The sequence below is a fragment of the Nyctereutes procyonoides genome, unplaced genomic scaffold (genome assembly GCF_905146905.1).
Source record: "Nyctereutes procyonoides isolate TBG_1078 unplaced genomic scaffold, NYPRO_anot_genome, whole genome shotgun sequence".
Taxonomy (NCBI): Eukaryota; Metazoa; Chordata; class Mammalia; order Carnivora; family Canidae; genus Nyctereutes; species Nyctereutes procyonoides.
Genome location: NW_026575051.1, coordinates 32,204,482 through 32,220,854, shown reverse-complemented (window position 1 = coordinate 32,220,854; position 16,373 = coordinate 32,204,482). Strand labels below are relative to the sequence as shown.

The window sequence follows — 16,373 nt, the reverse complement described above, 5'->3', positions numbered from 1 at the left end:
TCCTAGCAAATATCATTAGTCTATTTATCCACAAGTCCATTTATGAAGAAGATTAGACTGGATGACCCCAAGAGCCTTTCTCTCAAAGATTTTTCCTTGGTGTAGCGATTAGATCAAACCCAGTTGTTTTAACTCCTTCCTCTCAGCATAAGCAGCTTTAACAGATACTGCCAGCTTTACAAAGTGGTTGTATTCATTAATCTTCTAACAGTAGTATATGAGCATTCTCATTGCTCTATATCTTCACTAACACACTTCCCATTGTTTTTCATTTGTTTGCCGTTTCACATATATGGCAAGAGTGTAGTGAAATTTCTTTGTGGTTTTCATTTGCATTTCTCTGATGACTGGTAAAGCTGAAGTTTTCTTCATTGGCTTTTTGGATTTCCTCTTTTGGAAAGTGTTTGTTCAGCAATTTTTGCCCATTTTTGTAATGGATTTGTGTGCTCTTTTCCTATTGACCTCCAGGGGCTCTTTATATATTCAACATATTTTTTTTAAGACACGCATCACCATACACAGTTACAGAATTTAATTTTTTCTTGTGATGAGAACTTTTAAGATTTACTTTCTTAGCAATGTTCAAAAATATGAAATGCTTTATGACGTTGTGTGTCATCCTTGTACAGGGGTCTTGCTAATCCTCTCTGTATCTTTCTGATTTCAGTGTATATGGGCCAAAATGAGCATGAGAATACATTTTTTAAAGATAAACTGTTATGAATACTTTTTCCCACTTCATGTTCTGCCTTTATTTTCTTATTAGTAATTTTTTTGATGAGTAGCAGTTCTTAATTTTATTATCCAGTTTCCCATGTCTTTTTGAAATCTAAAGTGACGTACTAATGACCTTCTAAATTTCTTCATCCATTAGTCCTAATTTGGGAAATAAGGGATTCTGGAAAGCCATCTAAAAGATGATGCCTTAGAGGGAAGGAAGAGAATAACCATAAATGATTTAATGCCGCTTTGGTCATTTTGCATAACCACATAATTTACATTGTCATACCTTATGTTCTGATTGGTTGGCCCTGTTGCATTCTGACTATTTTGGCATTAGAAGATCTGAGAACTTGTGGCTTTTTTGGCTCAGTAGTATCTATTTGCTACTTTAGGTTCAAAATATGTTGCCTAATCCCTACTTTCCACATCAGATAAACAGAATTTATGTGTGTATTCTCTACCCAGTAGTAGAACCAAGTACATTCCATATCTCCTTTGTTTTCTAGATAAAAATATATATTTTTTAATTTTCAGAGAAAAATGGGCTTCATCACCAAGGTTCTTCTTCAGCCCCTTCTTAATGGTTCACTTGTTTGAATACAGCAATTGTAAGAAATTTGTCTATAGTTCTTACTCCTAAATATGTAACTGTGTTTTGGTATTGTCAGGTTTTGGATTTTAGCAATTTTGATAAGTACATAGTGATATATTCATTGTTGTTGTTTTAATTTGCAATTCTCTGATAACAAGGGATGTTATGCATATTTTCAAATGCCGACTTGTCATCTTTATATTCCCTGTGGTGAGGTGTCCAGATCTTTTGCCCATTTTCTCCTTGGTTACTTATATTATTACTATTATTAAGTTTTGAGTTATTTGTATATTTTTAATATAAGTCTTTTATCAGAGAGTGTTTTGCCTATATTATTACCCAATCTGGGCCTGTCTTCATTCTCTTAGTAGTATCTTTCACACACCAGAAGTTTTTAATCTTAATAAAGTCCAACATTTTTCTTCATGGATGTATTTTTGTATTGCATCTGAAAATTCTTTGCCATGCCCAAGAACACCTAAAATTCCTCCTGTGTTTTCTTCTAGATGTCTTATGGTTTTGCACTTTACATTTAGATCTATGATCCCTTGTGATTTGATTTTTGGAAATGGTAGAAAGACTGTGTTTAGATTTTTCTTTTTTTCAATGTAAGTGTCCAGTAGTTCCAGCACTACTTGTTGAAAAAACTCTCCCTTCTCTATTGAATTGCCTTTATTTTCTGTCAAAGATCCTTTGACTGTATCTGTGTGGGTCTGTTTCTGAGTTTTCTATTCTTTTCCATTGATCTATATGCCTATTCTTTTGCCAATACCATACTGTTCTGATTACCGTAGATTAGTAAATTTTGAAGTTAGTGTCAATCTTTAAACTTTATTCTTCTCTTTTAGTTATTTTTTTATTACTCCAGGTCTTTTGTCTTTCCATATAAACTTTAGAATCAGTTTGCTGATATCCATAATATAGCTAGCTGGGATAATGATTTGCTCTGAATCTATAGGCCAAATTGGGAACAAATGACATCCTAACCTTATTGAGTTTTCTGGTCTATGGACTTTCCATTTGTTTAGATTTATTTTTAAAGTTTTTTAAATCAAAATTTTGTAGTTTACACAAATATACAAACTCTGCACATTTTGTTAGATGTATTCTTTTGTACTTCATTTTTTTTGGTGCTATTGTAAATGGTATTGTATTTTTTTCACTTCAAATTCCAATTTTTCAATTCTGGTATGTAGGAAAGCAATCAACTTTCACATATAAACCTCATATCCTGTAACCTTATTGTAATTGTATATTAGTTTCAAGAGTTTTGTTATATATATACATGTCTTACTGTCCTTGCTAAGACTTTCAGTACAACATTGAATAGGTGTGGTGAAAAGGAACATTCTTACCTTCTCCCCATTATTAAGGAGACTCACTAGTTTATTAGCATAAGTATGATGTTACCTGCAGGGTTTTGTAGATGTTCTTATTCAAGCTGAAGAAGTTTCCCTCTATTCTAGGTTGCTGAAAGATTTGTTTTTTTTTTTAATTGTGAATAGATGTTGGATTTTATCAAATGCATTTTTTTGCATCAGTTGATAATGTCATAGGCTTTTTTCTTCTTTAGTCTGTTGATGTGGTGGATTACATTGATTGATTTTCAAATATTAAATCAGTCATGCCTGCCTGGTGTAAATATCACTTGGTCTATGTTGTATAATGATTTTTATACATTGTTGAATTTAATTTGCTAATATTTTGTTGAAAATTTTTGCATCTGTGTTCATGCATGGCCTTGTGGAATGAATTAGAAAGTATACCCTCTGCTTCTGTTTTCTGGAAAAGACTATGGAGGACTAGTATAATTTCTTCCCTAAATGTTTGGTAAAATACATCAGTAAAATCATATGGGCCTGGTATTTTGATTTCATTTCCTTAATAGATATAGAACTACTGAAGTTTTCTCTTTCTCCTTTTATCATGTCTCGTAGTTTGTATCTTTCCAGGAATTGATCCATTTCATTTAGTTATCAAGTTTGGGGGCATAGAGTTATTCATAAATTTTTTATTATCCTTTTACTATCCACAGGATCAGTAGAGATGAGCCTTCTTTTATTTATTTTAATGTTATATTTTCTCTCTTTTTTTCTTGGCTAGCCTGTAGGTTTATAAATTTTATTGAGCTTTTCAAAGAACCAGTTTTTAGTTTTGTTAGCTTTTTATATTGATTTCCTGATTTTAATTTTACTAATTTCTGCTCTCATTTTAATTATTTTTTTCCTCTGCCTGTTTTTGGCTTATATTTCTCCTCTTTCTCTCACACATACACTCACTCACTCACCACTCACTCATTCATTTAAATTTCCTAAAGAGGAAATTTAGATTATCAATTTTCAGATCTTCTTTTCTAAGCAATTAATAGCAATTTAATACTATAAATTTCCCTCTAAGCACTGCTTTTGTTGCATTTCACAAATTTTAACATTTTATTTTTATTGTCACTTAACTTCAAATATTTAAAAATTTCTCTTAAGACTTTTTCTTTGGTCATGTATTATTTATATGCTACTTAATGTCTAAACATTTTTGGATTTCAAGCCATCTTGCTATTATTGATTTCCAGTTTAATTCCATTGAGATCTAGAGCATACTTTGTATGATTTCTATTTTTAAAATAAATTCTTATGATACGTTTATGGCCCAGAATGTTGTCTATCTTGGTCCATACTCTATGCCAGCTTGAGGAGAATATGTGTATTTTTCTGTTGTTGAATGGAGTATTCAGTAAATATCAATTAAATCTATAGATTAAAAGTGCTGTTCAGTCAACTTTCCAATAAAAATATTTCACTCTATGGGATCCCTGGGTGGTGCAGCGGTTTGGCGCCTGCCTTTGGCCCAGGGCGCGATCCTGGAGACCCGGGATCGAATCCCATGTCAGGCTCCAGGTGCATGGAGCCTGCTTCTCCCTCTCCCTATATCTCTGCCTCTCTCTCTCTCTCTCTCTCTCTCTGTGACTATCATAAATAAATTTAAAAAAATTATAAAAAAATATTTCACTCTAAATTGGCACACATACCTTATAGCAAAGTATTTTCAATTTCTCCCTCTCATTCTTTATAACGTTGAGGTCCTTCAATTCACTTATCCATATGTTATCATCACCCAGTTGTATTAATTTGAAGACTTATCTATTATATCTAATAATAATAAGAAAAATTAAAAATCTAAATTTTGTTTTTACTTTCTTTGATGCCTGTCTCCTCCTCCTCCTCCTCCTTCTTCTTCTCCTCCTTCTTCTTCTTCTTTCTTCTTCTTCTTCTTCTTCTTCTTCTTCTTCTTCTTCTTCTTCTTCTTTCTTCTTCTTCTTCTTCCTCTTCCTCTTCTTCTTCTTCTACCATAGATCCAAGTTTCTGACCTATATATTGTTTTCTCCTCCAGGAAGAATCTCTAACATTTCTTATAGATAGCTTTAAGATTTTACTTCTCTTTCATTTTTGAAGGATAAATTCACTAGTATAGAATTTGAAGTTAATGGCCTTTTTTTTCTTTCAACAATGTAAATATTTCTTTCTACACTTCTCTGTTTGCATATTTTCAAGTAAGAAGTTCAATGGAATTGATATCCTTGTTTCTTTATAGGTAAGATGTCCTCTCACCACTACTGACTTATTTCAAGATTTTCTTTTTGTCTTTCATTTTCTACAGTTTGAATATGATATATTTAGGTTTATTTTATTTTTTTGTTATATTGCTTGCTTATTTTATATTTGCTTTATTTTATTTTATTTTATTTTTTATTTTTTTTTTTACAATAGTCATACAGAGAGAGAGAGGCAGAGACACAGGCAGAGGGAGAAGCAGGCTCCATGCACTGGGAGCCTGACGTGGGATTCCATCCCGGGTCTCCAGGATCACGCCCTGGGCCAAAGGCAGGCGCCAAACCGCTGCGCCACCCAGGGATCCCGCTTTATTTTATTTTATTGGAGCTTTTTGGACCTGTAGTTTGGTATTTACCATTAATTTTGGAAAATTCTTAACTATTAAAACTTTAAATATTCCCTTTTCCTTATTTATTTTTTAAGATTTTGAAATCTTGCATGCATAAACAGGGGGAGAAGGAGAAGCTGGGTCCTGGCTAAGTAGGGAGCCTGACATGGGTGGGGCTTGATCCTGGGATCATGGCCTAAGCTACCCAGGTGGCCCTGTCTTTGCCTTTTGAAATTTCAACTAAGTGTATTTTACACCTTTTGAAATTATTCCACAATTCTTGGATATTCTATTCTTTTTTTGTTTTTCCTGATTCTTTTTTATCTTTGCATTTCAGTTTTGGAAGCTTTTATTGACATATTTTCAAGTTCATAGACTCTTTCCTTTTTCATGTCCAATGTACTAATGAGCACACCAGAGGATTATGCAGTTCTGTTACTGAATTTCTGATTTTTAGTGGTTCCTTTTGATTCTTTCTTAGAGTTTCCATATTTCTACTTTCATTACCTATCTATTCCTGCCTGTTGTCTACTTTTTCTTGTAGAGATTTGATTATATTAATCATCATGATTTTAAATTCCTTATCTGATAATTCCAAAATCTGTGTCCTGAGTATGATGCTTTGTCTCTTCAAACAGTTTCTCCTTGCCTTTTAGCATGCATCGTAAAATTTTTTTTTTGAGATTATTTATTTGAGGGAGAGAGCAAGGGCGAGTGTGAATGGGTGGAGGGGCAGAGGGAGAGAATCTTCAAACAGACTCACTGCTGACCATGGAGCTTGTGCAGAGTTGGGGGTGGATCTCACCTTGCATGAGAGGAAGACCTTAGTTGAAACCAAGAGTGGGAGGCTTAACCCACTGAGCAACCCAGCCCCAACATGCATTGTAAATTTTTATTGAAAGTCAAGTATGATGTGTAGGTAATAGAAACTGGGACATTTATAAGCTTTAACAATAAGGCTTTACACTAATGTGGTTAGGATTTGGATTTTGTTTAATGTTTGCTGTAGCTGTAGGTGTCAAGAGCTTCAGCTTCCTCCTCTTCTCCCACCTGCTTTTGTCTCTGTTTCCCTGAATAACTCCTCTTAAACAGTATCTTTCTGGTAGCTCCTTCAGTGGATACCCTGGAGCTCTGTTGCTGTGGTGGTAAGGTGTAGGGCAGGGGTAAGTTTTGTAATGTTGTAATTAAAACTCAGTCTTTCAGAAGACCCATATCCCTGGACTGTGACCTTCCCAAGTATCTCTTCACTCCCCCCCCCCTTAGGTGAAATAGGATGGCTAGAAGGAAATGGAGTTGGTTAATTACACCTTTATTCCAAGTAGGATAAAGAACTTATAAAGTCTTTTCCCTTTGTTATGGAGAAAAACTGAGGATAATTCAAAATGGTTACTTTTCTCCTCCTCCTACTAGAACCATGAGGGGGCTTGTCTTGGATCTTCACTGTAAGAACCTATGGAGTTCCTGGGACTAAAACATTTAAAGGTGTGCCCCCTCACAAGACTGCACCCTCAGGTGTTCTCACTCTCAAATTAGTCCAGATTCCGCCTCCAGCAATTCACTAAAATTACATTTAAGTGTTTCCACCAATTAATGGATCCAGCAGCTGCTGCTCCAACAGATCTCTTATGTGATTCTATATATTTACCTTATCACTCCAGATTTTGGTAGCCCTGTCACTTTAGCTCTCTAATGGGTCCAGAAAAAGTCACTGATTTCTAGTTTGTTTAGCTTTGTTCTCATTGAAAGAATCAGAGTCACTACTTCTAAGCTTTTTACCTGTCAGAGCTGGAACTGGAGCTTGAATATCTTTTTTATAAATAAAAACATAAAACTTTGTATTTAACATTTCAATGAATATGGAATTTTCACAGAGTTTTTAAGTCAAGATGATTTTAAAATAAATAAAAGTGAATATATTGAAAAGTAGAGTAGTCAAATCTTATTTACCCAAAGGTTTATTTTACTTATAGATTGTCTGTAGCCCTGCCTTGTCACATTTTCCTTCAAGTGTTTCTGATTTGGAGCAATGTTCTTACTCATATAAGACTTAACTGAAGTGGTTGGAGTGGGGAAGAAAGAGGACAGAAAAAACATCTAAGATTTTTTTCTCTGTTGGAAGCATAACGTAAGCAGTAAGGAACAAGGTTGAGGTAAAGTGAAGTGTTGGGATTGTGGAAATGAATTATAATCTTTCTCAGGCCCCTAATTATCCCTAATTGAGTAGGCTAAGTAGAAAATAGGAGTAAAAAGAGCTTGGTGAATGCTATTAAGGGAAAGACCTTGCAAAGTGTGAGATTCATTCTCTTCACCTTGTGAAATTTTTCACTTCATTCGCAGTGGCTAACACAGTTTTCAAAGCCTTTATGTCATATTCATCATCAGAGAAGGCTTATCCTATTCAAGATTTGACAGTCTTTTAAAGACCTTCTTCTGTGATGGTTTGCCTCCACTAAAGAAGAAGGGCTATACATTAGTATTTGGGATGTTATATCACAAAATCTTTTTTAAAGATTTTATTTATTTGAAAGAGAGAGAGAGCTCCTGTGCATGCGCACATGCACAAGCATGGGGAGGAGCAGAAGGAGAGGGAGAAGCAGACTCTCCGCTGAGAAGGGGCTGATCTCAGAACCCGAGATCATAATCTGAGCCAAAGGTAAAGGCTTAACGGGCTGAGCCACCCAGGCACCCCTATATCATGAAATCTTTAATCCCTCCTCACATTAGCAGGTAATATCCTTGGAGCTTTCTTTCTGAAGAATATAGTATATTCTAATTTGGAAGGCAAGTAAAATGCTTTCACAAGCATTAGTGCTTAATTGACAATATACAGCTCTTGATGAAGTATCAGAACAATTTTGTTTTCCAAAAGAACTCCATCTATTAGTTACCCATTGCTGCTTTTAAAAATGGCCCCAAATTCAGTGGCTTAAAATCTTGTATTATCTTTCTGCTGTAAGGTGGCTCACTTAGTTGGCTGGCAATTTGATAGTGGCCATTGGTCTCAGAGACCTCAGCTTATTCCACCTGGGTCTCTCTGATGGATAGCTTGAGTGTCCTAATGGCATAGTGGCTGACTTCACCGAGAGTAAGCAACCCAAGAACCTAAACACCCAAAGTGGAATCTGTGATGTTCTTTATAACTTTAGCTTGAAATTCACTCCCACTATATTCTCTTAGATAACAGTAGCATGATTCAGCATGCCCTAAACAAGGGCATAAATAGCAGGAAGCACAATTATCAACAATAGCCAAATTATGGAAAGAGCCCCAGTGTCCATTGATTCGTGAGTGGATAAAGATGTGGTATGTACATCCAATAGAATATTACTCAGCCATCAAAAAGAATGAAATCTTGCCATTTGTAACCATGTGGGTGGAGGTAGAGTGTCTTATGCTAAGAGAAATAAATCAGAGACAAATATCTTATGATTTCACTCATATGGAGTTGAAGAAACAAAATAGATGAATATAGGGGGAGGTGGAAAAAGGAGAGAGAGAGAGAGGCAAACCATAAGAGACTAAACTGTAGAGAACAAACCGAGGATTGATGAAGGGGAGGTGGTGGGGGATGGGCTAGATGGGTGGTGGGCATTAAAGAGCGCATGGTTGTGTTGAGCACTGGGTATTCTATGTAAGTGATCAATCACTAAATTATAATTTTAAAACCAATATTACAGTATATGTTAATGAACTAGAATTTATATAAAAATTTGAGAAAAAAGAATACCATAAGAAAAAGTACTCTAAAAATTAAAAATAATATTATTGATTACTGTTTGTGGTGGGTCTAGATATTCACATTTTAAACATGAATTCCTATTTGTTTTTGAGGCTGATTATCAGAATTGGAGAAATACTGTGCTTTAATTCTTTCTAAAGCTACAAAATCTTAAGTGTGAGACCTAATGCCTATGTAAACACTATTTTCAGGATGTTTTCTATTTCTATTTTCTATTTTCTTTCTGAACTGAAAAAGAAAAAAAAAAAAAAAAGAAAGCATAGACCATCAAAGATAGCTTGGAAGCTCACTACTGCTTGAATATGTATTTCAAATTTTTAGAGGTATGTAATAATTTTTATCATTTTAAGATGTGTATATTTTATTTTATTTTTTTAATGTTAGTTTTTTTTAGAATTTATTTATGATAGTTACACACAGAGAGAGAGAGAGAGAGAGAGAGAGAGGCAGAGACACAGGCAGAGGGAGAAGCAGGCTCCATGCACCAGGAGCCCGACGTGGGATTCAATCCCGGGACTCCAGGATCGCACCCTGGGCCAAAGGCAGGCGCCACACCACTGCGCCACCCAGGGATCCCAAGATGTGTATATTTTAAATTACTTTTTTCCCCACACAATAGTTCCTTAGAAGTAAACCTCTGTTATTCACTGTTTTTTAATACTCCTAATTGTCTAATGGTTTAAATTATATTCTTTTTTTTCTCCAATATTATTCTTAAAAACTTAAGGAGAAAATATTTCTTTATAATAGCAATGTGAAAAGTTAGAGCCATCTACTAAAATCCAGTTCTGTGTCTTTGGAGGAGATAGTCCATATTGATAGGCGATAGTTCATATCCATATCTGTATTTTGTCCATAGTAAATTTTGAGGTTAGGTACATTCATGCTGTTATGGGTTTCACAAAGTTAAACATGCTTTGTTTTTTAGTTGCATTCTTTCAAAGCATTAGCTTTTAATAAGCTGCATTCACTGCAGATCTTTAAGAGGGGGCAATAATAAGCAGCATTTCCCAAAGTTATTGGAGCATGGAACACTTGGCCCTGAGGACATTTTGCATTGGTGTTTCATGAAACACACTTTAGGAAGTGTTAAATATCTTTTTTCACCCACATCTTGTCTCTATATAAAATTTAGCATTATCAGCAGTGTTTATGTTTGAACCTTTCTCCATACCTTCCTGGAGCTTATTTCTTCATGCTATAGGCGGCATGTTTGTTTTTTTTTTTTTTTTTTTTTAGGCAGCTGTCACCCAACTACATACAAATCTTCAAATAATCTTAAGTTTTTTTTAGGATAAAAACCAGTCCCTTTAATAAGTCTTTGCATAGTCTGGCCCCTTCACATGTGCCCCCTTTCTCTACATTCACACTGACTTTCTCTCAGTGTTCTACTACTTGCTATGCTCTTCCCACCCCAAGGGTTTTTGTTTGCTGTAACTTCTGCCTATATCTCTCTTACCTTCCCTTTGTACCAGATTAATTCCAACTTGTCTTTTGTACACAAGCTTGTATTACATGAAATGTCCCTCCTTATCTTACTCATTGAAAGCCCTCAATTATAAGCATGTTCTACCCTTTCAAGTACTTTGAAGTATTTTGTATTCATTTGTGTTATTATTTGATTACAGTCTGTCTCCCACAATAAGTTATAAGTTACACTCAAAGACTAATGCCCTAGCTGGCATTACTCCATCTCCTAGATATTGTACTGCTAATTAGCATTAAGATATTAAAATGCAATGTTATTTATTTATTTATTTATTTAATATATTTATAACTTACAACAAAATTTATCACTATTTAAATCTCTTATCCAAAATATTCTTCAGGGGCAGCCCGGGTGGCTCAGTGGTTTAGCGATGCCTTTAGCCCAGAGCCTGATCCTGGAAACCTGGGATCGAGTCCCATGTCAGGTTCCCTGCATGGAGCCTTCTTCTCCCTCTGCCTGTGTCTCTGCCTCTCTCTCTCTCTGTGTCTCTTATGAATATATAAATAAAAATAAAAGAAAAAAAACCAAAATATTCTTCACATTTAGTAAATGCATAATATTTGTCAATTGCTTTCTTAACAACCAGCAGTCACTACTGTCACCAGGTGAAAAGGGGGCGAAAGCTCCTTGGAGCATTACTTGTTAGGCTGAGGGCAATCTTAAGGTGAAGAATTTATTATTTTTATTTGCATGCTATAGTCTTCGATGGAGCCATCAAAGCAGTCTTCTTCATTACCCCATTATCAACACCAATATGTATTCATTCAATTAACTATGTTTAGGAAACTATAAAACATATAAAATAGCATTTAGTAAGAAAGTACAGCAGAAGTAGCTGCCATCCTATGCCATAGAAAACAATGGAGAAATTATTTGTATTATTTTTGCTAGTCCTAGGTAAAAGAATATTGGAAATAAATCTGAAGTAGAGCATTGTGAATGATGATGGTTTAGAATGTATAGGAGATACTGGATAGTGTCTATAGCAAACCTATTTCTAAGAAAATGCCACAAAAACCCTGGAAATAATCCAATAGTAAAGCATTTTAAAGCTGGGTTGGCAGTTTCATCAGTGATTGAATAGAATCTGAAAGGACTAGCATGGTGGTTTGAAAGAAATGCAGCAATAGCAGAAAGTAATACCAAGTTGCTACTTTGATGTTACTGCTGGATTTCAGAATTATTGAACTATAAAACTTGCCATGAAGAGTTGACTAAGGCATGTTGCCCACTTTCATTTAATTTGCTCTTCTTCTACTTTATTCCAAATAACCACAATCTCTTAACTTAAAGCAGAATCAAAATGGTCTTATAAACAGAGATACCAAGTTCTTGGAATTTGTCTATGGTTGTGCCTGTGGTATGGAGCCAGTCATTATGTATCTCTATATTTTATACCAGAAGTAAGCACATTTACTTAAAAATTTCACCAGAGAAGGTTCTTAAAATTCTGTTAGATTTTGAAATGGAAATTTTATATATCCTTCTGTAAATGGTGACAATGAGACAGAGTATGTATTTATAAAGGACTTATTAAATCTGGCATTCTGCTGTATAGTTTACATAAGATGTATTTGTTATGCTATTCAAATTATCATGTATAATTAATGTTATTGTTTTCAATGTAAGTATGCCATTTTGTTGATTTCGTACCCAAAGGAAGCCTCTTTATTTTCTTGCATTGTTGCAGAGTAAATTATGATTTCCACTAGCTTTTCTCCCCCACTAAACTCTAGTTATTCATTGCTATAGCATAGAAACTAGATTGCCCTACTCAGCGTCATTTCATCCCTCTTCTATATGGCCTTTTTATATTACAGAAATAGCCTTCAACAAATTACACTTTGAGACTCCCTTGCAGCTGGGCTTCTTCACATCTTTAGGTTTCTCCAAGCAGATATACCCACAGAAATGAGCAATGAGAGGGGCACAGTACCATAAAGAGAGAGAATTCTTCTGGCAGTATGTTTGAAAAAAATAACAAGGCCTGTGTCCTGGAGTGGAACAAATGAGGGGGATGTCTCAGGGGAGAGGATTGATGATCATATTCTGTAGGTGTTTGTAAGGGATTTAAAGCTTTTGGTTTTATTTTGAATGAGACTAGAAGCCATTGAAAGATTTTCAAGGAGGGACACATATGTGTAAATGGATTTACATTTTAAAGAGAGTGCTTTAGCTGATATGTTGAATAGAGATTGTAATGTGCCAAGGATGGAAAGAGGAAGAACAGTTGGAAAGTCATTGCAATATCCAAAAGGGAGGGATGTCTGGGTGGCTAAGTCAGAGAACTGAATAAGCATCTGCCTTCCGCTCAGGTAGTGATTTCCCCATCCTGGGATGGGCTGGAAGCTCAGTGAGGAGTCTGCTCCCTTTCCCTCTGCAGCCCCCCTTCTTCCTTTGTCTCTCAAATAAATAAATAAAATCTTAAAAAAATAATCTAAAAGGGAGATGATGATGGCTTCTGTTGGGTATTAACAATGGTGGGTGTTCTCAGATCTTGGGTATATTGTGAGGGCAGTGCCAAGGGATTTACTGGATTTTTCTCATCCCATATGAAGGATAACTCTTACACTAGAAAAGGTGAGTTGCCAGGTGTATCAAGGAGGAGAAAGGCTCTCCTCTTTCAAATACTGTCCATAAGCAAAGAAGGATGAAGACTGAGAAATAATTGGCAATGTGGATGTTATAGGTGACCTAGGTAAGAATAGTTTTGGTGAAATTAAGCATAAACAACATTTAATGGTTTAAGAAAGGATGAGAGGAGAGCAATTGAGACAGCATAGACCAAACTTTCAAGAAGTTTTGCTCTAGGAAAGCAAAGCAATAAAATGTGACCTGGCAACAAATAGAGAAAGGAACTTTTTTTTTTAAAATATGAGATAAACAACTGCATTGTTATGTTAATAGCAGAGAATATTTCTTGATGTAATACAGACAGCAGAGATTGGTAGAAAGATGTTGTTGAGTAGTAAACGAGAGAGAAATCATTATTCATGTCGATGGTTTGGTTTTAGATGGAAGTAGGGATAGTTCATCTCTAGTAATGGGCAAGAAGGCAGAGCATACAGGTATAGATACAGGTAGGGATCTGGAGGTGCTCTTAATTGCTTCAATTTTATCAGTGAGGTAGGACTCAAGACCAACTGCTGAAAGTGAATTTGGGGTAATTATTGGATCAATTAATAGTCACATGGTAATGAGATAGCTCTCAGAAGGTTAGTTCAGGCTGAATCAAATCTCCAGCCAATGCCTGTGCATGACTGGATATAGAATAGGGGAAGGTGAGTAGAGATAATTGAGTCTGAATTTTTCTAGGAGGATACCAGTAAGAACTAGGCAGGACATCAGGACCCCAATCAAGAAAACTGGGGCTCAGGGTAAGTACTGATTGCAGCAGTGGATGGGATCTGGAAAATACTTAGAAAATCAATGCAAACTAGGAAGGGGCACTGAAGAAGGGAGACTCAGTTTTGTGGGTATGGGATACCGAGAATCCATCCCATGGCTAGTTAGATCCTAGCAGAAACACTAGCCCCCATTCTACTAATATTCTGCTCAAGTACAAGGAAGGCTGAATGGGCATGTGGAAACCCTTTGTTGCTGGAGCTTGAGATCATTGGAATAAACAGAAAATTGCAGAATTCAGCTTGTTTTTAGTCTATCTACATAATGACAAATGATGGAATCCTATCAATTATGTTAATGTTTTGTCCACATAAGCATGTAAATTTGAGAAATAGCTGAGTATCCGGCTTGTTCCAATATGGTCCTGATATCTCAAAATAAGGCAATAATTTCTAAGTGAAGCAGTTTGTAAAATGTTGTGATAATATGCTCCTTATAAACAATTCAAATGTTTACACTGTAATATGTTATTCTGTGAGGAATATATGTCAGATGAGAAAGCTGTATGATAGAGAAGCAAAATACCCAAGATCACAAAGTGGTAAGTGACAAATTCAGAACCCAATTCTGATTTTGATTCAATGAATACTTACTAAGTTACTATGTGCCAGACACCTGCTGGGCAGTTTGCTTTGGCCTCCTTAGTTCCAGTCCTATGCTTTTTCTAAGAAAAACAACAACAACAACAACAAAAACTCCCAAAACTGAGAAAGCTTCTGTCACCAAAAGAATTATTTTTTTCTTCATGCTAGAAAATGTGAAATAATGTTGACATCTTATGTCCATCGATATACTCCTATTATTTTTATTAATAAATGGTTTCAACTAAATGGTTTCAACTTAAATCTGTAAATATTTTTATAAGCAGCTATCACTTTTTCTCCTGCAGAATTCTAATGCCTATCTTGCAACTTTTTTTGTTTAAAATATCATCTTTTGGGGGCATCTGGGTGGTTCAGTGGTTGAGCATCTGCCTTCAGCTCGGGGTATGATCCCAGTGTCCTGGGATCGAGTCCCACATCAAACTCCCCACAGGGAGCCTGCTTCTTCCTCTGCCTATGTCTCTGCATCTTTCTCTGTGTCTCTCATGAATGAATAAATAAATCTTTAAAAAAATAAAATAAAATATCTTTTTAAACTGTATATTGTAGAAATGAAGACTGTTTTCAATTTGTCAAAGAGGAGAAGTGTTGGTGTTGCCAGTATTATGGCAATTAATATCAGTGAATTCATGTCCTACCATTTTTCCAATGAATACTCAGGTTTTTACTTCAGACTAGTGTGCATAACAGAAAACTAAGAGGTGGTAAGAAGTTTGAGCCCCTTCTGCACTTGCATTCATCTTGTAGGCAGGTGTTTATAGCTACTTTAAATGAGTGTTCAGATAATATGGTGCATTTTGTCATCACTATGCCACAGCGAATAATCAGACTCAAGAAAGAGATCTGTGCTTAAAGAAATCTGTCAATAAGTTGACAAAGTTGATCTCTATAAAGAGCTAATGGGCTTGACTATTTAAGAGCTTGCTTGGGAGGGCATTATGAAGACAAAACTCCTAACAATGCCAGTAGCATTGCAGGCTAAAGCTTCAATTATTTACTGTACTAGGATTTTATGATCAATATTCCTTTAATTTATACAGTTTGGAAGAAAGATAGGACTTTATGTAGCAGTATTTCACTCTACCATCTGGGGAAGGTTGTTTTTAAAGAATATGTATGACTATTTGAAAATTCCATCATGATGTGTGAAACTTGGTATGGGTGATAATAAAACATATATATTAAAGGTCCTTCTTTAGGAAACAAGGGACTAGAAATTGGTATGCTTGTTCTAAGCGTATCCATCAAGGTCTCTGATTTTCCTTTGCCTAACCTGGTTGCTTTTCTGAAACCTAAATGGCTTCTTAATAGAGCCGTGTAAGTAGCAATGGGCAGAGTTACCTTCATAAAGAGTGAACATATTAGAGAAAATCCCAAAAGAATTTTCAGACTTATTTAAAAGCTGATTTTTTGTTAAAAGACCTAAACAAACTAGAACTGAGTGACTAGTCAGTTCCATTGCTAAAGAAGGTAATTTTTATTGTTTATAAATATCAAATACTTTTGGTGGGGCTGCCCCTACTGCTCCTACCTTGTGCCTTTAAATTTTGTATACTATTATGCATTAATTTTATTCATTTTTTGAATGAACCGTACTTTCATATGTTTCAGATATTAAAATAGTATCAAAAGGCATACATTGAGAAATTTTGCTCCTACCTCTGTTTCCTTCCATCCCCAAATATTTTCTTGATAATGTTTATAAGGCATCTCTAAGCTTTCTGGAGATGCAACCCTCCTTCTCAAAAGAAGATCCATTACAAGTCAAGTAAAGTGTTAAATGTCCTTGCTAGTTGTTTCATTGAATAATTACCATAGTAGGTAGGCAAAATTATAGAAAGCGTCAATGTTTTTCTTTTCCCTTTTGGTCTGCATAAACATATCCTC

General features: G+C 35.2%; 1 non-coding gene across 1 annotated transcript; it reads right to left on the bottom strand.

Annotated features, from left to right (window-relative positions):
- Nucleotides 1-584: 584 nt before the first annotated feature.
- On the bottom strand, nucleotides 585-690 carry LOC129513167 (U6 spliceosomal RNA). The gene has a single exon (XR_008665152.1). It is a non-coding gene; the product is annotated as a U6 spliceosomal RNA (small nuclear RNA).
- Between the last annotated feature and the right edge of the window lie 15,683 nt (nucleotides 691-16,373).